Below are 23,824 nucleotides of genomic sequence, written 5' to 3' on the forward strand. Positions count from 1 at the left end.
CGCACGAGACAGTCGAGGAGAGCCCCCCCATAAATAAATTCCGAAATCAGCTCCGTGTAACTAGTTAGCCACCTAGCAGTGGTCAATTTTATACCTACCTGGGGCATGTTCCTAAAGGATTTTGCTGTATGTGGTGTACATGCAGTGCCCGGGAATACATTACTCTAAGGAATGTTCCGTGTTTAAGGTGTTGCTCTGGTAATGGTAGCAGTCTTGCAACTGAAGCAGCAGCGCTACCGATACTAGGAGCTTTTCCGGAGCTCTGGCAAGAAAAATGGAAACTCTGAGAAAAACTCACGGGAAGAGTGTCTCAGGTACTCTCTGTCCACGGGGCTATATTTGATGCCAGCGGGAAATACCGTGTGTACAATAACTTGATCAACAGCGATTTCTCCACCAATCAGAAGAATGGAACGGATGCAAGCTTGCACAAATTGGCCTTAGCAACGCACACATCCATCAACAACTTGCATCCCCTGGACTCTTTGGTGGAACGTTGGCAGAACCCTCTCTCTGTGGCCATTTTCGCACATGGGCAAGATGCCACATTTGCCACAGCCCTGGTCTACACCCTCAGCATCTTCTGCCCTCAGTGGACTTCCACATGGTGTGCCACTCCGGGAAGATGGCGAGTTTCCCTGAACAGGAACGGGAGCATTTTGCAGGTCTGGAGGATTGTGCCGCAGTGTTCGCCAGGCTGGAGACGCACCGAGACAAATACCAGAACTATGCCATCGGGGGTAAGGCCTCCTATCCAAACAATCTTCTTTAGAACTTTGCCAGCGACGTAATGGAAGCCAACTACATCCTGGTCATCGACATGGCACCAGTGCTGACCTCCACCAGCAGTTACTGGCGTTGGTCATGAGACGTGAACCTGCTACAGACGAGGTCATCGTCCTGCATGCCTTTGAGATCTGCCATGTACACAAGATGCCTGCCACCAAGTCGGAGCTGGCACAGCTGTACCAGGTGGGAGAGGTGCAGCCCTTCTATGAGGTGCCGTACCCACAGTGCCAGGCCCCCACCAACTACTCCTAGTGGGTGAACAGACATAGCCAAGGCTTGGGGCCCCTGGACGTGACCTATACATTATCCTGGGTGGACCCCTGGGAGCCCTTCTACATTGGGCCGCACACCGTACACCTGTACGACGGCTTCAGGCAGTATGGCTTTAACCGCATCAGCCAGGTATGTATTGTATGGATAAAAGTAGCCAGTTCCTCACAGTACGGAGGGGACGGGACAGGTGTGTGTGTGTGTATGGTTGAAAACAGGTAGGACTACATGACATTATCAACAGACACTGCAGAGATTCTTGCACAGCGGTATAATATACATAAACAAAGATTTGTCGACGAGGATGGGATTCGAACCCATGCGTGCAGAGCACAATGGATTAGCAGTGCATCGCCTTAACCACTCGGCCACCTCGTCCTCTGAGTGACATCACAAGCCAAAACCCCTATTTATCTTAAACTTAAGGGGGTAAATACCCCCTGGGTTATGTTAGGAAACCAAATAGCATATTTGAACATGCAGTTGTTCTACAAACACAATAAATTGTCCATTTTATGTTGAACTAGCTAGCTACGTGCCCTTCTATACTAGGGTTTGTGGTAGGAAAGCGGAGACTTGCACCACAACAAGGTTGTCACTAGTTACCACAGCCACAAAGTCATAAACGCCGTCTATTTATACAATGTATCCGCTTAAAATCTGATTTTAAACTGAACCACAACCACACTGCTTACCTTTAACATCACAATAAATTATGACCAAAAGCACGTTTTTGTTTTCATTCATTTTTACGATATAGTCAACTTTGTGGATGTGCTATCTAGTGGAAACCCCACCATTCTCCAAATGTGTTTTTTAATGCTATGAGATTGACCCGTGCAATGATTTCACGACTGGTATCGACGTGCAGCACTACGTGATGTCAACCGCACGAGACAGTCGAGGAGAGCCCCCATAAATAAATTCCGAAATCAGCTCCGCCAAGGCTTGGGGCCCCTGGACGTGACCTATACATTTTCCTGGGTGGACCCCTGGGAGCCCTTCTACATTGGGCCGCACACCGTACACCTGTACGACGGCTTCAGGCAGTATGGCTTTAACCGCATCAGCCAGGTATGTATTGTATGGATAAAAGTAGCCAGTTCCTCACAGTACGGAGGGGACGCGACAGGTGTGTGTGTGTGTATGGTTGAAAACAGGTAGGACTACATGACATTATCAACAGACACTGCAGAGATTCTTGCAAAGCGGTATAATATACATAAACAAAGATTTGTCGACGAGGATGGGATTCGAACCCACGCGTGCAGAGCACAATGGATTAGCAGTCCATCGCCTTAACCACTCGGCCACCTCGTCCTCTGAGTCACATCACAAGCCAAAACCCCTATTTATCTTAAACTTAAGGGGGGTAAATACCCCCTAAATAGCATATTTGAACATGCAGTTGTTCGCTACAAACACAATAAATTGTCCATTTTATGTTGAACTAGCTAGCTACGTGCCCTTCTATACTAGGGTTTGTGGTAGGAAAGCGGAGACTTGCACCACAACAAGGTTGTCACTAGTTACCACAGCCACAAAGTCATAAACGCCGTCTATTTATACAATGTATCCGCTTAAAATCTGATTTTAAACTGAACCACAACCACACTGCTTACCTTTAACATCACAATAAATTATGACCAAAAAGCACGTTTTTGTTTTCATTCATTTTTACGATATAGTCAACTTTGTGGATGTGCTATCTAGTGGAAACCCCACCATTCTCCAAATGTGTTTTTAATGCTATGAGATTGACCCGTGCAATGATTTCACGACTGAAAATCGTATCGAATCCTACGGCAGCACTGCGTGATGTCAACCGCACGAGACAGTCGAGGAGAGCCTCCCATAAATAAATTCGAAATCAGCTCAGTGTAACTAGTTAGCCACCTAGCAGTGGTCAATTTTATACCTACCTGGGGCATGTTCCTAAAGGATTTTGCTGTATGTGGTGTACATGCAGTGCCCGGGAATACATTACTCTAAGGAATGTTCCGTGTTTAAGGTGTTGCTCTGGTAATGGTAGCAGTCTTGCAACTGAAGCAGCAGCGCTACCGATACTAGGAGCTTTTCCGGAGCTCTGGCAAGAAAAATGGAAACTCTGAGAAAAACTCACGGGAAGAGTGTCTCAGGTACTCTCTGTCCACGGGGGCTATATTTGATGCCAGCGGGAAATACCGTGTGTACAATAACTTGATCAACAGCGATTTCTCCACCAATCAGAAGAATGGAACGGATGCAAGCTTGCACAAATTGGCCTTAGCAACGCACACATCCATCAACAACTTGCATCCCCTGGACTCTTTGGTGGAACGTTGGCAGAACCCTCTCTCTGTGGCCATTTTCGCACATGGGCAAGATGCCACATTTGCCACAGCCCTGGTCTACACCCTCAGCATCTTCTGCCCTCAGTGGACTTCCACATGGTGTGCCACTCCGGGAAGATGGCGAGTTTCCCTGAGCAGGAACGGGAGCATTTTGCAGGTCTGGAGGATTGTGCCGCGGTGTTCGCCAGGCTGGAGACGCACCGAGACAAATACCAGAACTATGCCATCGGGGGTAAGGCCTCCTATCCAAACAATCTTCTTTAGAACTTTGCCAGCGACGTAATGGAAGCCAACTACATCCTGGTCATCGACATGGCACCAGTGCCGACCTCCACCAGCAGTTACTGGCGTTGGTCATGAGACGTGAACCTGCTACAGACGAGGTCATCGTCCTGCATGCCTTTGAGATCTGCCATGTACACAAGATGCCTGCCACCAAGTCGGAGCTGGCACAGCTGTACCAGGTGGGAGAGGTGCAGCCCTTCTATGAGGTGCCGTACCCACAGTGCCAGGCCCCCACCAACTACTCCTAGTGGGTGAACAGACATAGCCAAGGCTTGGGGCCCCTGGACGTGACCTATACATTATCCTGGGTGGACCCCTGGGAGCCCTTCTACATTGGGCCGCACACCGTACACCTGTACGACGGCTTCAGGCAGTATGGCTTTAACCGCATCAGCCAGGTAGGTATGTATGGATAAAAGTAGCCAGTTCCTCACAGTACGGAGGGGACGCGACAGGTGTGTGTGTGTGTATGGTTGAAAACAGGTAGGACTCCATGACATTATCAACAGACACTGCAGAGATTCTTGCACAGCGGTATAATATACATAAACAAAGATTTGTCGACGAGGATGGGATTCGAACCCACGCGTGCAGAGCACAATGGATTAGCAGTCCATCGCCTTAACCACTCGGCCACCTCGTCCTCTGAGTCACATCACAGGCCAAAACCCCTATTTATCTTAAACTTAAGGGGTGTAAATACCCCCTGGGTTATGTTAGGAAACCAAATAGCATATTTGAACATGCAGTTGTTCGCTACAAACACAATAAATTGTCCATTTTATGTTGAACTAGCTAGCTACGTGCCCTTCTATACTAGGGTTTGTGGTAGGAAAGCGGAGACGTGCACCACAACAAGGTTGTCACTAGTTACCACAGCCACAAAGTCATAAACGCCGTCTATTTATACAATGTATCCGCTTAAAATCTGATTTTAAACTGAACCACAACCACACTGCTTACCTTTAACATCACAATAAATTATGACCAAAAAGCACGTTTTGTTTTCATTCATTTTTACGATATAGTCAACTTTGTGGATGTGCTATCTAGTGGAAACCCCACCATTCTCCAAATGTGTTTTTTAATGCTATGAGATTGACCCGTGCAATGATTTCACGACTGAAAATCGTATCGAATCCTACGGCAGCACTGCGTGATGTCAACCGCACGAGACAGTCGAGGAGAGCCCCCCATAAATAAATTCCGAAATCAGCTCCGTGTAACTAGTTAGCCACCTAGCAGTGGTCAATTTTATACCTACCTGGGGCATGTTCCTAAAGGATTTTGCTGTATGTGGTGTACATGCAGTGCCCGGGAATACATTACTCTAAGGAATGTTCCGTGTTTAAGGTGTTGCTCTGGTAATGGTAGCAGTCTTGCAACTGAAGCAGCAGCGCTACCGATACTAGGAGCTTTTCCGGAGCTCTGGCAAGAAAAATGGAAACTCTGAGAAAAACTCACGGGAAGAGTGTCTCAGGTACTCTCTGTCCACGGGGGCTATATTTGATGCCAGCGGGAAATACCGTGTGTACAATAACTTGATCAACAGCGATTTCTCCACCAATCAGAAGAATGGAACGGATGCAAGCTTGCACAAATTGGCCTTAGCAACGCACACATCCATCAACAACTTGCATCCCCTGGACTCTTTGGTGGAACGTTGGCAGAACCCTCTCTCTGTGGCCATTTTCGCACATGGGCAAGATGCCACATTTGCCACAGCCCTGGTCTACACCCTCAGCATCTTCTGCCCTCAGTGGACTTCCACATGGTGTGCCACTCCGGGAAGATGGCGAGTTTCCCTGAGCAGGAACGGGAGCATTTTGCAGGTCTGGAGGATTGTGCCGCGGTGTTCGCCAGGCTGGAGACGCACCGAGACAAATACCAGAACTATGCCATCGGGGGTAAGGCCTCCTATCCAAACAATCTTCTTTAGAACTTTGCCAGCGACGTAATGGAAGCCAACTACATCCTGGTCATCGACATGGCACCAGTGCCGACCTCCACCAGCAGTTACTGGCGTTGGTCATGAGACGTGAACCTGCTACAGACGAGGTCATCGTCCTGCATGCCTTTGAGATCTGCCATGTACACAAGATGCCTGCCACCAAGTCGGAGCTGGCACAGCTGTACCAGGTGGGAGAGGTGCAGCCCTTCTATGAGGTGCCGTACCCACAGTGCCAGGCCCCCACCAACTACTCCTAGTGGGTGAACAGACATAGCCAAGGCTTGGGGCCCCTGGACGTGACCTATACATTATCCTGGGTGGACCCCTGGGAGCCCTTCTACATTGGGCCGCACACCGTACACCTGTACGACGGCTTCAGGCAGTATGGCTTTAACCGCATCAGCCAGGTATGTATGGATAAAAGTAGCCAGTTCCTCACAGTACGGAGGGGACGCGACAGGTGTGTGTGTGTGTATGGTTGAAAACAGGTAGGACTCCATGACATTATCAACAGACACTGCAGAGATTCTTGCACAGCGGTATAATATACATAAACAAAGATTTGTCGACGAGGATGGGATTCGAACCCACGCGTGCAGAGCACAATGGATTAGCAGTCCATCGCCTTAACCACTCGGCCACCTCGTCCTCTGAGTCACATCACAAGCCAAAACCCCTATTTATCTTAAACTTAAGGGGTGTAAATACCCCCTGGGTTATGTTAGGAAACCAAATAGCATATTTGAACATGCAGTTGTTCGCTACAAACACAATAAATTGTCCATTTTATGTTGAACTAGCTAGCTACGTGCCCTTCTATACTAGGGTTTTTGGTAGGAAAGCGGAGACGTGCACCACAACAAGGTTGTCACTAGTTACCACAGCCACAAAGTCATAAACGCCGTCTATTTATACAATGTATCCGCTTAAAATCTGATTTTAAACTGAACCACAACCACACTGCTTACCTTTAACATCACAATAAATTATGACCAAAAGCACGTTTTTGTTTTCATTCATTTTTACGATATAGTCAACTTTGTGGATGTGCTATCTAGTGGAAACCCCACCATTCTCCAAATGTGTTTTTTAATGCTATGAGATTGACCCGTGCAATGATTTCACGACTGAAAATCGTATCGAATCCTACGGCAGCACTGCGTGATGTCAACCGCACGAGACAGTCGAGGAGAGCCTCCCATAAATAAATTCCGAAATCAGCTCAGTGTAACTAGTTAGCCACCTAGCAGTGGTCAATTTTATACCTACCTGGGGCATGTTCCTAAAGGATTTTGCTGTATGTGGTGTACATGCAGTGCCCGGGAATACATTACTCTAAGGAATGTTCCGTGTTTAAGGTGTTGCTCTGGTAATGGTAGCAGTCTTGCAACTGAAGCAGCAGCGCTACCGATACTAGGAGCTTTTCCGGAGCTCTGGCAAGAAAAATGGAAACTCTGAGAAAAACTCACGGGAAGAGTGTCTCAGGTACTCTCTGTCCACGGGGCTATATTTGATGCCAGCGGGAAATACCGTGTGTACAATAACTTGATCAACAGCGATTTCTCCACCAATCAGAAGAATGGAACGGATGCAAGCTTGCACAAATTGGCCTTAGCAACGCACACATCCATCAACAACTTGCATCCCCTGGACTCTTTGGTGGAACGTTGGCAGAACCCTCTCTCTGTGGCCATTTTCGCACATGGGCAAGATGCCACATTTGCCACAGCCCTGGTCTACACCCTCAGCATCTTCTGCCCTCAGTGGACTTCCACATGGTGTGCCACTCCGGGAAGATGGCGAGTTTCCCTGAGCAGGAACGGGAGCATTTTGCAGGTCTGGAGGATTGTGCCGCGGTGTTCGCCAGGCTGGAGACGCACCGAGACAAATACCAGAACTATGCCATCGGGGTAAGGCCTCCTATCCAAACAATCTTCTTTAGAACTTTGCCAGCGACGTAATGGAAGCCAACTACATCCTGGTCATCGACATGGCACCAGTGCCGACCTCCACCAGCAGTTACTGGCGTTGGTCATGAGACGTGAACCTGCTACAGACGAGGTCATCGTCCTGCATGCCTTTGAGATCTGCCATGTACACAAGATGCCTGCCACCAAGTCGGAGCTGGCACAGCTGTACCAGGTGGGAGAGGTGCAGCCCTTCTATGAGGTGCCGTACCCACAGTGCCAGGCCCCCACCAACTACTCCTAGTGGGTGAACAGACATAGCCAAGGCTTGGGGCCCCTGGACGTGACCTATACATTATCCTGGGTGGACCCCTGGGAGCCCTTCTACATTGGGCCGCACACCGTACACCTGTACGACGGCTTCAGGCAGTATGGCTTTAACCGCATCAGCCAGGTATGTATGGATAAAAGTAGCCAGTTCCTCACAGTACGGAGGGGACGCGACAGGTGTGTGTGTGTGTATGGTTGAAAACAGGTAGGACTCCATGACATTATCAACAGACACTGCAGAGATTCTTGCACAGCGGTATAATATACATAAACAAAGATTTGTCGACGAGGATGGGATTCGAACCCACGCGTGCAGAGCACAATGGATTAGCAGTCCATCGCCTTAACCACTCGGCCACCTCGTCCTCTGAGTCACATCACAGGCCAAAACCCCTATTTATCTTAAACTTAAGGGGTGTAAATACCCCCCCTGGGTTATGTTAGGAAACCAAATAGCATATTTGAACATGCAGTTGTTCGCTACAAACACAATAAATTGTCCATTTTATGTCGAACTAGCTAGCTACGTGCCCTTCTATACTAGGGTTTTTGGTAGGAAAGCGGAGACGTGCACCACAACAAGGTTGTCACTAGTTACCACAGCCACAAAGTCATAAACGCCGTCTATTTATACAATGTATCCGCTTAAAATCTGATTTTAAACTGAACCACAACCACACTGCTTACCTTTAACATCACAATAAATTATGACCAAAAGCACGTTTTTGTTTTCATTCATTTTTACGATATAGTCAACTTTGTGGATGTGCTATCTAGTGGAAACCCCACCATTCTCCAAATGTGTTTTTTAATGCTATGAGATTGACCCGTGCAATGATTTCACGACTGAAAATCGTATCGAATCCTACGGCAGCACTGCGTGATGTCAACCGCACGAGACAGTCGAGGAGAGCCCCCATAAATAAATTCGAAATCAGCTCAGTGTAACTAGTTAGCCACCTAGCAGTGGTCAATTTTATACCTACCTGGGGCATGTTCCTAAAGGATTTTGCTGTATGTGGTGTACATGCAGTGCCCGGGAATACATTACTCTAAGGAATGTTCCGTGTTTAAGGTGTTGCTCTGGTAATGGTAGCAGTCTTGCAACTGAAGCAGCAGCGCTACCGATACTAGGAGCTTTTCCGGAGCTCTGGCAAGAAAAATGGAAACTCTGAGAAAAACTCACGGGAAGAGTGTCTCAGGTACTCTCTGTCCACGGGGGCTATATTTGATGCCAGCGGGAAATACCGTGTGTACAATAACTTGATCAACAGCGATTTCTCCACCAATCAGAAGAATGGAACGGATGCAAGCTTGCACAAATTGGCCTTAGCAACGCACACATCCATCAACAACTTGCATCCCCTGGACTCTTTGGTGGAACGTTGGCAGAACCCTCTCTCTGTGGCCATTTTCGCACATGGGCAAGATGCCACATTTGCCACAGCCCTGGTCTACACCCTCAGCATCTTCTGCCCTCAGTGGACTTCCACATGGTGTGCCACTCCGGGAAGATGGCGAGTTTCCCTGAGCAGGAACGGGAGCATTTTGCAGGTCTGGAGGATTGTGCCGCGGGTTTCGCCAGGCTGGAGACGCACCGAGACAAATACCAGAACTATGCCATCGGGGTAAGGCCTCCTATCCAAACAATCTTCTTTAGAACTTTGCCAGCGACGTAATGGAAGCCAACTACATCCTGGTCATCGACATGGCACCAGTGCCGACCTCCACCAGCAGTTACTGGCGTTGGTCATGAGACGTGAACCTGCTACAGACGAGGTCATCGTCCTGCATGCCTTTGAGATCTGCCATGTACACAAGATGCCTGCCACCAAGTCGGAGCTGGCACAGCTGTACCAGGTGGGAGAGGTGCAGCCCTTCTATGAGGTGCCGTACCCACAGTGCCAGGCCCCCACCAACTACTCCTAGTGGGTGAACAGACATAGCCAAGGCTTGGGGCCCCTGGACGTGACCTATACATTATCCTGGGTGGACCCCTGGGAGCCCTTCTACATTGGGCCGCACACCGTACACCTGTACGACGGCTTCAGGCAGTATGGCTTTAACCGCATCAGCCAGGTATGTATGGATAAAAGTAGCCAGTTCCTCACAGTACGGAGGGGACGCGACAGGTGTGTGTGTGTGTATGGTTGAAAACAGGTAGGACTCCATGACATTATCAACAGACACTGCAGAGATTCTTGCACAGCGGTATAATATACATAAACAAAGATTTGTTGACGAGGATGGGATTCGAACCCACGCGTGCAGAGCACAATGGATTAGCAGTCCATCGCCTTAACCACTCGGCCACCTCGTCCTCTGAGTCAGATCACAAGCCAAAACCCATATTTATCTTAAACTTAAGGGGTGTAAATACCCCCCCTGGGTTATGTTAGGAAACCAAATAGCATATTTGAACATGCAGTTGTTCGCTACAAACACAATAAATTGTCCATTTTATGTTGAACTAGCTAGCTACGTGCCCTTCTATACTAGGGTTTGTGGTAGGAAAGCGGAGACGTGCACCACAACAAGGTTGTCACTAGTTACCACAGCCACAAAGTCATAAACGCCGTCTATTTATACAATGTATCCGCTTAAAATCTGATTTTAAACTGAACGACAACCACACTGCTTACCTTTAACATCACAATAAATTATGACCAAAAAGCACGTTTTTGTTTTCATTCATTTTTACGATATAGTCAACTTTGTGGATGTGCTATCTAGTGGAAACCCCACCATTCTCCAAATGTGTTTTTTAATGCTATGAGATTGACCCGTGCAATGATTTCACGACTGAAAATCGTATCGAATCCTACGGCAGCACTGCGTGATGTCAACCGCACGAGACAGTCGAGGAGAGCCCCCCATAAATAAATTCCGAAATCAGCTCCGTGTAACTAGTTAGCCACCTAGCAGTGGTCAATTTTATACCTACCTGGGGCATGTTCCTAAAGGATTTTGCTGTATGTGGTGTACATGCAGTGCCCGGGAATACATTACTCTAAGGAATGTTCCGTGTTTAAGGTGTTGCTCTGGTAATGGTAGCAGTCTTGCAACTGAAGCAGCAGCGCTACCGATACTAGGAGCTTTTCCGGAGCTCTGGCAAGAAAAATGGAAACTCTGAGAAAAACTCACGGGAAGAGTGTCTCAGGTACTCTCTGTCCACGGGGCTATATTTGATGCCAGCGGGAAATACCGTGTGTACAATAACTTGATCAACAGCGATTTCTCCACCAATCAGAAGAATGGAACGGATGCAAGCTTGCACAAATTGGCCTTAGCAACGCACACATCCATCAACAACTTGCATCCCCTGGACTCTTTGGTGGAACGTTGGCAGAACCCTCTCTCTGTGGCCATTTTCGCACATGGGCAAGATGCCACATTTACCACAGCCCTGGTCTACACCCTCAGCATCTTCTGCCCTCAGTGGACTTCCACATGGTGTGCCACTCCGGGAAGATGGCGAGTTTCCCTGAGCAGGAACGGGAGCATTTTGCAGGTCTGGAGGATTGTGCCGCGGGTTTCGCCAGGCTGGAGACGCACCGAGACAAATACCAGAACTATGCCATCGGGGGTAAGGCCTCCTATCCAAACAATCTTCTTTAGAACTTTGCCAGCGACGTAATGGAAGCCAACTACATCCTGGTCATTGACATGGCACCAGTGCCGACCTCCACCAGCAGTTACTGGCGTTGGTCATGAGACGTGAACCTGCTACAGACGAGGTCATCATCCTGCATGCCTTTGAGATCTGCCATGTACACAAGATGCCTGCCACCAAGTCGGAGCTGGCACAGCTGTACCAGGTGGGAGAGGTGCAGCCCTTCTATGAGGTGCCGTACCCACAGTGCCAGGCCCCCACCAACTACTCCTAGTGGGTGAACAGACATAGCCAAGGCTTGGGGCCCCTGGACGTGACCTATACATTATCCTGGGTGGACCCCTGGGAGCCCTTCTACATTGGGCCGCACACCGTACACCTGTACGACGGCTTCAGGCAGTATGGCTTTAACCGCATCAGCCAGGTATGTATGGATAAAAGTAGCCAGTTCCTCACAGTACGGAGGGGACGCGACAGGTGTGTGTGTGTGTATGGTTGAAAACAGGTAGGACTCCATGACATTATCAACAGACACTGCAGAGATTCTTGCACAGCGGTATAATATACATAAACAAAGATTTGTCGACGAGGATGGGATTCGAACCCACGCGTGCAGAGCACAATGGATTAGCAGTCCATCGCCTTAACCACTCGGCCACCTCGTCCTCTGAGTCACATCACAGGCCAAAACCCCTATTTATCTTAAACTTAAGGGGTGTAAATACCCCCCCTGGGTTATGTTAGGAAACCAAATAGCATATTTGAACATGCAGTTGTTCGCTACAAACACAATAAATTGTCCATTTTATGTCGAACTAGCTAGCTACGTGCCCTTCTATACTAGGGTTTGTGGTAGGAAAGCGGAGACGTGCACCACAACAAGGTTGTCACTAGTTACCACAGCCACAAAGTCATAAACGCCGTCTATTTATACAATGTATCCGCTTAAAATCTGATTTTAAACTGAACCACAACCACACTGCTTACCTTTAACATCACAATAAATTATGACCAAAAAGCACGTTTTTGTTTTCATTCATTTTTACGATATAGTCAACTTTGTGGATGTGCTATCTAGTGGAAACCCCACCATTCTCCAAATGTGTTTTTTAATGCTATGAGATTGACCCGTGCAATGATTTCACGACTGAAAATCGTATCGAATCCTACGGCAGCACTGCGTGATGTCAACCGCACGAGACAGTCGAGGAGAGTCCCCATAAATAAATTCGAAATCAGCTCAGTGTAACTAGTTAGCCACCTAGCAGTGGTCAATTTTATACCTACCTGGGGCATGTTCCTAAAGGATTTTGCTGTATGTGGTGTACATGCAGTGCCCGGGAATACATTACTCTAAGGAATGTTCCGTGTTTAAGGTGTTGCTCTGGTAATGGTAGCAGTCTTGCAACTGAAGCAGCAGCGCTACCGATACTAGGAGCTTTTCCGGAGCTCTGGCAAGAAAAATGGAAACTCTGAGAAAAACTCACGGGAAGAGTGTCTCAGGTACTCTCTGTCCACGGGGCTATATTTGATGCCAGCGGGAAATACCGTGTGTACAATAACTTGATCAACAGCGATTTCTCCACCAATCAGAAGAATGGAACGGATGCAAGCTTGCACAAATTGGCCTTAGCAACGCACACATCCATCAACAACTTGCATCCCCTGGACTCTTTGGTGGAACGTTGGCAGAACCCTCTCTCTGTGGCCATTTTCGCACATGGGCAAGATGCCACATTTGCCACAGCCCTGGTCTACACCCTCAGCATCTTCTGCCCTCAGTGGACTTCCACATGGTGTGCCACTCCGGGAAGATGGCGAGTTTCCCTGAGCAGGAACGGGAGCATTTTGCAGGTCTGGAGGATTGTGCCGCGGTGTTCGCCAGGCTGGAGACGCACCGAGACAAATACCAGAACTATGCCATCGGGGGTAAGGCCTCCTATCCAAACAATCTTCTTTAGAACTTTGCCAGCGACGTAATGGAAGCCAACTACATCCTGGTCATCGACATGGCACCAGTGCCGACCTCCACCAGCAGTTACTGGCGTTGGTCATGAGACGTGAACCTGCTACAGACGAGGTCATCGTCCTGCATGCCTTTGAGATCTGCCATGTACACAAGATGCCTGCCACCAAGTCGGAGCTGGCACAGCTGTACCAGGTGGGAGAGGTGCAGCCCTTCTATGAGGTGCCGTACCCACAGTGCCAGGCCCCCACCAACTACTCCTAGTGGGTGAACAGACATAGCCAAGGCTTGGGGCCCCTGGACGTGACCTATACATTATCCTGGGTGGACCCCTGGGAGCCCTTCTACATTGGGCCGCACACCGTACACCTGTACGACGGCTTCAGGCAGTATGGCTTTAACCGCATCAGCCAGGTATGTATGGATAAAAGTAGCCAGTTCCTCACAGTACGGAGGGGACGCGACAGGTGTGTGTGTGTGTATGGTTGAAAACAGGTAGGACTCCATGACATTATCAACAGACACTGCAGAGATTCTTGCACAGCGGTATAATATACATAAACAAAGATTTGTCGACGAGGATGGGATTCGAACCCACGCGTGCAGAGCACAATGGATTAGCAGTCCATCGCCTTAACCACTCGGCCACCTCGTCCTCTGAGTCACATCACAAGCCAAAACCCCTATTTATCTTAAACTTAAGGGGTGTAAATACCCCCCCTGGGTTATGTTAGGAAACCAAATAGCATATTTGAACATGCAGTTGTTCGCTACAAACACAATAAATTGTCCATTTTATGTTGAACTAGCTAGCTACGTGCCCTTCTATACTAGGGTTTGTGGTAGGAAAGCGGAGACGTGCACCACAACAAGGTTGTCACTAGTTACCACAGCCACAAAGTCATAAACGCCGTCTATTTATACAATGTATCCGCTTAAAATCTGATTTTAAACTGAACCACAACCACACTGCTTACCTTTAACATCACAATAAATTATGACCAAAAAGCACGTTTTTGTTTTCATTCATTTTTACGATATAGTCAACTTTGTGGATGTGCTATCTAGTGGAAACCCCACCATTCTCCAAATGTGTTTTTTAATGCTATGAGATTGACCCGTGCAATGATTTCACGACTGAAAATCGTATCGAATCCTACGGCAGCACTGCGTGATGTCAACCGCACGAGACAGTCGAGGAGAGCCCCCATAAATAAATTCGAAATCAGCTCCGTGTAACTAGTTAGCCACCTAGCAGTGGTCAATTTTATACCTACCTGGGGCATGTTCCTAAAGGATTTTGCTGTATGTGGTGTACATGCAGTGCCCGGGAATACATTACTCTAAGGAATGTTCCGTGTTTAAGGTGTTGCTCTGGTAATGGTAGCAGTCTTGCAACTGAAGCAGCAGCGCTACCGATACTAGGAGCTTTTCCGGAGCTCTGGCAAGAAAAATGGAAACTCTGAGAAAAACTCACGGGAAGAGTGTCTCAGGTACTCTCTGTCCACGGGGCTATATTTGATGCCAGCGGGAAATACCGTGTGTACAATAACTTGATCAACAGCGATTTCTCCACCAATCAGAAGAATGGAACGGATGCAAGCTTGCACAAATTGGCCTTAGCAACGCACACATCCATCAACAACTTGCATCCCCTGGACTCTTTGGTGGAACGTTGGCAGAACCCTCTCTCTGTGGCCATTTTCGCACATGGGCAAGATGCCACATTTGCCACAGCCCTGGTCTACACCCTCAGCATCTTCTGCCCTCAGTGGACTTCCACATGGTGTGCCACTCCGGGAAGATGGCGAGTTTCCCTGAGCAGGAACGGGAGCATTTTGCAGGTCTGGAGGATTGTGCCGCGGTGTTCGCCAGGCTGGAGACGCACCGAGACAAATACCAGAACTATGCCATCGGGGGTAAGGCCTCCTATCCAAACAATCTTCTTTAGAACTTTGCCAGCGACGTAATGGAAGCCAACTACATCCTGGTCATCGACATGGCACCAGTGCCGACCTCCACCAGCAGTTACTGGCGTTGGTCATGAGACGTGAACCTGCTACAGACGAGGTCATCGTCCTGCATGCCTTTGAGATCTGCCATGTACACAAGATGCCTGCCACCAAGTCGGAGCTGGCACAGCTGTACCAGGTGGGAGAGGTGCAGCCCTTCTATGAGGTGCCGTACCCACAGTGCCAGGCCCCCACCAACTACTCCTAGTGGGTGAACAGACATAGCCAAGGCTTGGGGCCCCTGGACGTGACCTATACATTATCCTGGGTGGACCCCTGGGAGCCCTTCTACATTGGGCCGCACACCGTACACCTGTACGACGGCTTCAGGCAGTATGGCTTTAACCGCATCAGCCAGGTAGGTATGTATGGATAAAAGTAGCCAGTTCCTCACAGTACGGAGGGGACGCGACAGGTGTGTGTGTGTGTATGGTTGAAAACAGGTAGGACTCCATGACATTATCAACAGACACTGCAGAGATTCTTGCACAGCGGTATAATATACATAAACAAAGATTTGTCGACGAGGATGGGATTCGAAACCACGCGTGCAGAGCACAATGGATTAGCAGTCCATCGCCTTAACCACTCGGCCACCTCGTCCTCTGAGTCACATCACAAGCCAAAACCCCTATTTATCTTAAACTTAAGGGGTGTAAATACCCCCTGGGTTATGTTAGGAAACCAAATAGCATATGCAGTTGTTCGCTACAAACACAATAAATTGTCCATTTTATGTCGAACTAGCTAGCTACGTGCCCTTCTATACTAGGGTTTGTGGTAGGAAAGCGGAGACGTGCACCACACACAACAAGGTTGTCACTAGTTACCACAGCCACAAAGTCATAAACGCCGTCTATTTATACAATGTATCCGCTTAAAATCTGATTTTAAACTGAACCACAACCACACTGCTTACCTTTAACATCACAATAAATTATGACCAAAAAGCACGTTTTTGTTTTCATTCATTTTTACGATATAGTCAACTTTGTGGATGTGCTATCTAGTGGAAACCCCACCATTCTCCAAATGTGTTTTTTAATGCTATGAGATTGACCCGTGCAATGATTTCACGACTGAAAATCGTATCGAATCCTACGTCAGCACTGCGTGATGTCAACCGCACGAGACAGTCGAGGAGAGCCCCCATAAATAAATTCGAAATCAGCTCCGTGTAACTAGTTAGCCACCTAGCAGTGGTCAATTTTATACCTACCTGGGGCATGTTCCTAAAGGATTTTGCTGTATGTGGTGTACATGCAGTGCCCGGGAATACATTACTCTAAGGAATGTTCCGTGTTTAAGGTGTTGCTCTGGTAATGGTAGCAGTCTTGCAACTGAAGCAGCAGCGCTACCGATACTAGGAGCTTTTCCGGAGCTCTGGCAAGAAAAATGGAAACTCTGAGAAAAACTCACGGGAAGAGTGTCTCAGGTACTCTCTGTCCACGGGGCTATATTTGATGCCAGCGGGAAATACCGTGTGTACAATAACTTGATCAACAGCGATTTCTCCACCAATCAGAAGAATGGAACGGATGCAAGCTTGCACAAATTGGCCTTAGCAACGCACACATCCATCAACAACTTGCATCCCCTGGACTCTTTGGTGGAACGTTGGCAGAACCCTCTCTCTGTGGCCATTTTCGCACATGGGCAAGATGCCACATTTGCCACAGCCCTGGTCTACACCCTCAGCATCTTCTGCCCTCAGTGGACTTCCACATGGTGTGCCACTCCGGGAAGATGGCGAGTTTCCCTGAACAGGAACGGGAGCATTTTGCAGGTCTGGAGGATTGTGCCGCGGTGTTTGCCAGGCTGGAGACGCACCGAGACAAATACCAGAACTATGCCATCGGGGTAAGGCCTCCTATCCAAACAATCTTCTTTAGAACTTTGCCAGCGACGTAATGGAAGCCAACTACATCCTGGTCATCGACATGGCACCAGTGCCGACCTCCACCAGCAGTTACTGGCGTTGGTCATGAGACGTGAACCTGCTACAGACGAGGTCATCGTCCTGCATGCCTTTGAGATCTGCCATGTACACAAGATGCCTGCCACCAAGTCGGAGCTGGCACAGCTGTACCAGGTGGGAGAGGTGCAGCCCTTCTATGAGGTGCCGTACCCACAGTGCCAGGCCCCCACCAACTACTCCTAGTGGGTGAACAGACATAGCCAAGGCTTGGGGCCCCTGGACGTGACCTATACATTATCCTGGGTGGACCCCTGGGAGCCCTTCTACATTGGGCCGCACACCGTACACCTGTACGACGGCTTCAGGCAGTATGGCTTTAACCGCATCAGCCAGGTATGTATGGATAAAAGTAGCCAGTTCCTCACAGTACGGAGGGGACGCGACAGGTGTGTGTGTATGGTTGAAAACAGGTAGGAGTCCATGACATTATCAACAGACACTGCAGAGATTCTTGCACAGCGGTATAATATACATAAACAAAGATTTGTCGACGAGGATGGGATTCGAAACCACGCGTGCAGAGCACAATGGATTAGCAGTCCATCGCCTTAACCACTCGGCCACCTCGTCCTCTGAGTCACATCACAAGCCAAAACCCCTATTTATCTTAAACTTAAGGGGTGTAAATACCCCCCTGGGTTATGTTAGGAAACCAAATAGCATATGCAGTTGTTCGCTACAAACACAATAAATTGTCCATTTTATGTCGAACTAGCTAGCTACGTGCCCTTCTATACTAGGGTTTGTGGTAGGAAAGCGGAGACGTGCACCACAACAAGGTTGTCACTAGTTACCACAGCCACAAAGTCATAAACGCCGTCTATTTATACAATGTATCCGCTTAAAATCTGATTTTAAACTGAACCACAACCACACTGCTTACCTTTAACATCACAATAAATTATGACCAAAAAGCACGTTTTTGTTTTCATTCATTTTTACGATATAGTCAACTTTGTGGATGTGCTATCTAGTGGAAACCCCACCATTCTCCAAATGTGTTTTTTAATGCTATGAGATTGACCCGTGCAATGATTTCACGACTGAAAATCGTATCGAATCCTACGTCAGCACTGCGTGATGTCAACCGCACGAGACAGTCGAGGAGAGCCCCCATAAATAAATTCGAAATCAGCTCCGTGTAACTAGTTAGCCACCTAGCAGTGGTCAATTTTATACCTACCTGGGGCATGTTCCTAAAGGATTTTGCTGTATGTGGTGTACATGCAGTGCCCGGGAATACATTACTCTAAGGAATGTTCCGTGTTTAAGGTGTTGCTCTGGTAATGGTAGCAGTCTTGCAACTGAAGCAGCAGCGCTACCGATACTAGGAGCTTTTCCGGAGCTCTGGCAAGAAAAATGGAAACTCTGAGAAAAACTCACGGGAAGAGTGTCTCAGGTACTCTCTGTCCACGGGGGCTATATTTGATGCCAGCGGGAAATACCGTGTGTACAATAACTTGATCAACAGCGATTTCTCCACCAATCAGAAGAATGGAACGGATGCAAGCTTGCACAAATTGGCCTTAGCAACGCACACATCCATCAACAACTTGCATCCCTGGACTCTTTGGTGGAACGTTGGCAGAACCCTCTCTCTGTGGCCATTTTCGCACATGGGCAAGATGCCACATTTGCCACAGCCCTGGTCTACACCCTCAGCATCTTCTGCCCTCAGTGGACTTCCACATGGTGTGCCACTCCGGGAAGATGGCGAGTTTCCCTGAACAGGAACGGGAGCATTTTGCAGGTCTGGAGGATTGTGCCGCGGTGTTTGCCAGGCTGGAGACGCACCGAGACAAATACCAGAACTATGCCATCGGGGGTAAGGCCTCCTATCCAAACAATCTTCTTTAGAACTTTGCCAGCGACGTAATGGAAGCCAACTACATCCTGGTCATCGACATGGCACCAGTGCTGACCTCCACCAGCAGTTACTGGCGTTGGTCATGAGACGTGAACCTGCTACAGACGAGGTCATCGTCCTGCATGCCTTTGAGATCTGCCATGTACACAAGATGCCTGCCACCAAGTCGGAGCTGGCACAGCTGTACCAGGTGGGAGAGGTGCAGCCCTTCTATGAGGTGCCGTACCCACAGTGCCAGGCCCCACCAACTACTCCTAGTGGGTGAACAGACATAGCCAAGGCTTGGGGCCCCTGGACGTGACCTATACATTATCCTGGGTGGACCCCTGGGAGCCCTTCTACATTGGGCCGCACACCGTACACCTGTACGACGGCTTCAGGCAGTATGGCTTTAACCGCATCAGCCAGGTATGTATGGATAAAAGTAGCCAGTTCCTCACAGTACGGAGGGGACGCGACAGGTGTGTGTGTGTGTATGGTTGAAAACAGGTAGGACTCCATGACATTATCAACAGACACTGCAGAGATTCTTGCACAGCGGTATAATATACATAAACAAAGATTTGTCGACGAGGATGGGATTCGAAACCACGCGTGCAGAGCACAATGGATTAGCAGTCCATCGCCTTAACCACTCGGCCACCTCGTCCTCTGAGTCACATCACAAGCCAAAACCCCTATTTATCTTAAACTTAAGGGGTGTAAATACCCCCTGGGTTATGTTAGGAAACCAAATAGCATATGCAGTTGTTCGCTACAAACACAATAAATTGTCCATTTTATGTCGAACTAGCTAGCTACGTGCCCTTCTATACTAGGGTTTGTGGTAGGAAAGCGGAGACGTGCACCACAAGGTTGTCACTAGTTACCACAGCCACAAAGTCATAAACGCTGTCTATTTGTACAATGTATCCGCTTAAAATCTGATTTTAAACTGAACCACAACCACACTGCTTACCTTTAACATCACAATAAATTATGACCAAAAAGCACGTTTTTGTTTTCATTCATTTTTACGATATAGTCAACTTTGTGGATGTGCTATCTAGTGGAAACCCCACCATTCTCCAAATGTGTTTTTTAATGCTATGAGATTGACCCGTGCAATGATTTCACGACTGAAAATCGTATCGAATCCTACGTCAGCACTGCGTGATGTCAACCGCACGAGACAGTCGAGGAGAGCCCCCATAAATAAATTCGAAATCAGCTCCGTGTAACTAGTTAGCCACCTAGCAGTGGTCAATTTTATACCTACCTGGGGCATGTTCCTAAAGGATTTTGCTGTATGTGGTGTACATGCAGTGCCCGGGAATACATTACTCTAAGGAATGTTCCGTGTTTAAGGTGTTGCTCTGGTAATGGTAGCAGTCTTGCAACTGAAGCAGCAGCGCTACCGATACTAGGAGCTTTTCCGGAGCTCTGGCAAGAAAAATGGAAACTCTGAGAAAAACTCACGGGAAGAGTGTCTCAGGTACTCTCTGTCCACGGGGGCTATATTTGATGCCAGCGGGAAATACTGTGTGTACAATAACTTGATCAACAGCGATTTCTCCACCAATCAGAAGAATGGAACGGATGCAAGTTTGCACAAATTGGCCTTAGCAACGCACACTTCCATCAACAACTTGCATCCCCTGGACTCTTTGGTGGAACGTTGGCAGAACCCTCTCTCTGTGGCCATTTTCGCACATGGGCAAGATGCCACATTTGCCACAGCCCTGGTCTACACCCTCAGCATCTTCTGCCCTCAGTGGACTTCCACATGGTGTGCCACTCCGGGAAGATGGCGAGTTTCCCTGAGCAGGAACGGGAGCATTTTGCAGGTCTGGAGGATTGTGCCGCGGTGTTTGCCAGGCTGGAGACGCACAGAGACAAATACCAGAACTATGCCATCGGGGGTAAGGCCTCCTATCCAAACAATCTTCTTTAGAACTTTGCCAGCGACGTAATGGAAGCCAACTACATCCTGGTCATCGACATGGCACCAGTGCCGACCTCCACCAGCAGTTACTGGCGTTGGTCATGAGACGTGAACCTGCTACAGACGAGGTCATCGTCCTGCATGCCTTTGAGATCTGCCATGTACACAAGATGCCTGCCACCAAGTCGGAGCTGGCACAGCTGTACCAGGTGGGAGAGGTGCAGCCCTTCTATGAGGTGCCGTACCCACAGTGCCAGGCCCCCACCAACTACTCCTAGTGGGTGAACAGACATAGCCAAGGCTTGGGGCCCCTGGACGTGACCTATACATTATCCTGGGTGGACCCCTGGGAGCCCTTCTACATTGGGCCGCACACCGTACACCTGTACGACGGCTTCAGGCAGTATGGCTTTAACCGCATCAGCCAGGTATGTATGGATAAAAGTAGCCAGTTCCTCACAGTACGGAGGGGACGCGACAGGTGTGTGTGTGTATGGTTGAAAACAGGTAGGACTCCATGACATTATCAACAGACACTGCAGAGATTCTTGCACAGCGGTATAATATACATAAACAAAGATTTGTCGACGAGGATGGGATTCGAAACCACGCGTGCAGAGCACAATGGATTAGCAGTCCATCGCCTTAACCACTCGGCCACCTCGTCCTCTGAGTCACATCACAAGCCAAAACCCCTATTTATCTTAAACTTAAGGGGTGTAAATACCCCCCTGGGTTATGTTAGGAAACCAAATAGCATATGCAGTTGTTCGCTACAAACACAATAAATTGTCCATTTTATGTCGAACTAGCTAGCTACGTGCCCTTCTATACTAGGGTTTGTGGTAGGAAAGCGGAGACGTGCACCACACACAACAAGGTTGTCACTAGTTACCACAGCCACAAAGTCATAAACGCTGTCTATTTATACAATGTATCCGCTTAAAATCTGATTTTAAACTGAACCACAACCACACTGCTTACCTTTAACATCACAATAAATTATGACCAAAAAGCACGTTTTTGTTTTCATTCATTTTTACGATATAGTCAACTTTGTGGATGTGCTATCTAGTGGAAACCCCACCATTCTCCAAATGTGTTTTTTAATGCTATGAGATTGACCCGTGCAATGATTTCACGACTGAAAATCGTATCGAATCCTACGTCAGCACTGCGTGATGTCAACCGCACGAGACAGTCGAGGAGAGCCCCCATAAATAAATTCCGAAATCAGCTCCGTGTAACTAGTTAGCCACCTAGCAGTGGTCAATTTTATACCTACCTGGGGCATGTTCCTAAAGGATTTTGCTGTATGTGGTGTACATGCAGTGCCCGGGAATACATTACTCTAAGGAATGTTCTGTGTTTAAGGTGTTGCTCTGGTAATGGTAGCAGTCTTGCAACTGAAGCAGCAGCGCTACCGATACTAGGAGCTTTTCCGGAGCTCTGGCAAGAAAAATGGAAACTCTGAGAAAAACTCACGGGAAGAGTGTCTCAGGTACTCTCTGTCCACGGGGGCTATATTTGATGCCAGCGGGAAATACCGTGTGTACAATAACTTGATCAACAGCGATTTCTCCACCAATCAGAAGAATGGAACGGATGCAAGCTTGCACAAATTGGCCTTAGCAACGCACACATCCATCAACAACTTGCATCCCCTGGACTCTTTGGTGGAACGTTGGCAGAACCCTCTGTCTGTGGCCATTTTCGCACATGGGCAAGATGCCACATTTGCCACAGCCCTGGTCTACACCCTCAGCATCTTCTGCCCTCAGTGGACTTCCACATGGTGTGCCACTCCGGGAAGATGGCGAGTTTCCCTGAACAGGAACGGGAGCATTTTGCAGGTCTGGAGGATTGTGCCGCGGTGTTTGCCAGGCTGGAGACGCACCGAGACAAATACCAGAACTATGCCATCGGGGGTAAGGCCTCCTATCCAAACAATCTTCTTTAGAACTTTGCCAGCGACGTAATGGAAGCCAACTACATCCTGGTCATCGACATGGCACCAGTGCCGACCTCCACCAGCAGTTACTGGCGTTGGTCATGAGACGTGAACCTGCTACAGACGAGGTCATCGTCCTGCATGCCTTTGAGATCTGCCATGTACACAAGATGCCTGCCACCAAGTCGGAGCTGGCACAGCTGTACCAGGTGGGAGAGGTGCAGCCCTTCTATGAGGTGCCGTACCCACAGTGCCAGGCCCCCACCAACTACTCCTAGTGGGTGAACAGACATAGCCAAGGCTTGGGGCCCCTGGACGTGACCTATACATTATCCTGGGTGGACCCCTGGGAGCCCTTCTACATTGGGCCGCACACCGTACACCTGTACGACGGCTTCAGGCAGTATGGCTTTAACCGCATCAGCGGTTGTAAGGATAAAAGTTCCTCACAGTACGGAGGGGACGCGACAGGTGTGTGTGTGTGTATGGTTGAAAACAGGTAGGACATGACATTATCAACAGACACTGCAGAGATTCTTGCACAGCGGTATAATATACATAAACAAAGATTTGTCGACGAGGATGGGATTCGAACCACGCGTGCAGAGCACAATGGATTAGCAGTCCATCGCCTTAACCACTCGGCCA

The 23,824-nt window shown here is 48.5% G+C and overlaps 7 non-coding genes and 7 pseudogenes across 7 annotated transcripts; 7 read left to right on the forward strand and 7 right to left on the reverse strand.

The window, feature by feature from the left end:
* Positions 1 to 34: 34 nt before the first annotated feature.
* On the forward strand, positions 35 to 1,281 carry LOC127906856 (beta-1,4-glucuronyltransferase 1-like; annotated as a pseudogene).
* A 1,016-nt stretch (positions 1,282 to 2,297) lies between these two features.
* trnas-gcu (transfer RNA serine (anticodon GCU)) lies at positions 2,298 to 2,379 on the reverse strand. Its single transcript has one exon. It is a non-coding gene; the product is annotated as a tRNA-Ser (tRNA).
* Positions 2,380 to 3,022: 643 nt separating this feature from the next.
* Positions 3,023 to 4,093, forward strand: LOC127906857 (beta-1,4-glucuronyltransferase 1-like; annotated as a pseudogene).
* A 145-nt stretch (positions 4,094 to 4,238) lies between these two features.
* Positions 4,239 to 4,320, reverse strand: trnas-gcu (transfer RNA serine (anticodon GCU)). Its single transcript has one exon. It is a non-coding gene; the product is annotated as a tRNA-Ser (tRNA).
* A 415-nt stretch (positions 4,321 to 4,735) lies between these two features.
* LOC127906858 (uncharacterized) lies at positions 4,736 to 10,705 on the forward strand (annotated as a pseudogene).
* trnas-gcu (transfer RNA serine (anticodon GCU)) lies at positions 6,195 to 6,276 on the reverse strand. Its single transcript has one exon. It is a non-coding gene; the product is annotated as a tRNA-Ser (tRNA).
* trnas-gcu (transfer RNA serine (anticodon GCU)) lies at positions 8,149 to 8,230 on the reverse strand. The gene has a single exon. It is a non-coding gene; the product is annotated as a tRNA-Ser (tRNA).
* On the reverse strand, positions 10,104 to 10,185 carry trnas-gcu (transfer RNA serine (anticodon GCU)). Its single transcript has one exon. It is a non-coding gene; the product is annotated as a tRNA-Ser (tRNA).
* LOC127906859 (uncharacterized) lies at positions 10,579 to 14,619 on the forward strand (annotated as a pseudogene).
* trnas-gcu (transfer RNA serine (anticodon GCU)) lies at positions 12,062 to 12,143 on the reverse strand. The gene has a single exon. It is a non-coding gene; the product is annotated as a tRNA-Ser (tRNA).
* trnas-gcu (transfer RNA serine (anticodon GCU)) lies at positions 14,018 to 14,099 on the reverse strand. The gene has a single exon. It is a non-coding gene; the product is annotated as a tRNA-Ser (tRNA).
* A 143-nt stretch (positions 14,620 to 14,762) lies between the features above and the next one.
* Positions 14,763 to 15,832, forward strand: LOC127906860 (beta-1,4-glucuronyltransferase 1-like; annotated as a pseudogene).
* Positions 15,833 to 16,716: 884 nt separating this feature from the next.
* LOC127906861 (uncharacterized) lies at positions 16,717 to 22,407 on the forward strand (annotated as a pseudogene).
* A 144-nt stretch (positions 22,408 to 22,551) lies between these two features.
* On the forward strand, positions 22,552 to 23,679 carry LOC127906862 (beta-1,4-glucuronyltransferase 1-like; annotated as a pseudogene).
* The last annotated feature ends 145 nt before the right edge of the window (positions 23,680 to 23,824 follow it).

This window comes from Oncorhynchus keta, chromosome 13, assembly GCF_023373465.1.
Source record: "Oncorhynchus keta strain PuntledgeMale-10-30-2019 chromosome 13, Oket_V2, whole genome shotgun sequence".
Taxonomy (NCBI): domain Eukaryota; kingdom Metazoa; phylum Chordata; class Actinopteri; order Salmoniformes; family Salmonidae; genus Oncorhynchus; species Oncorhynchus keta.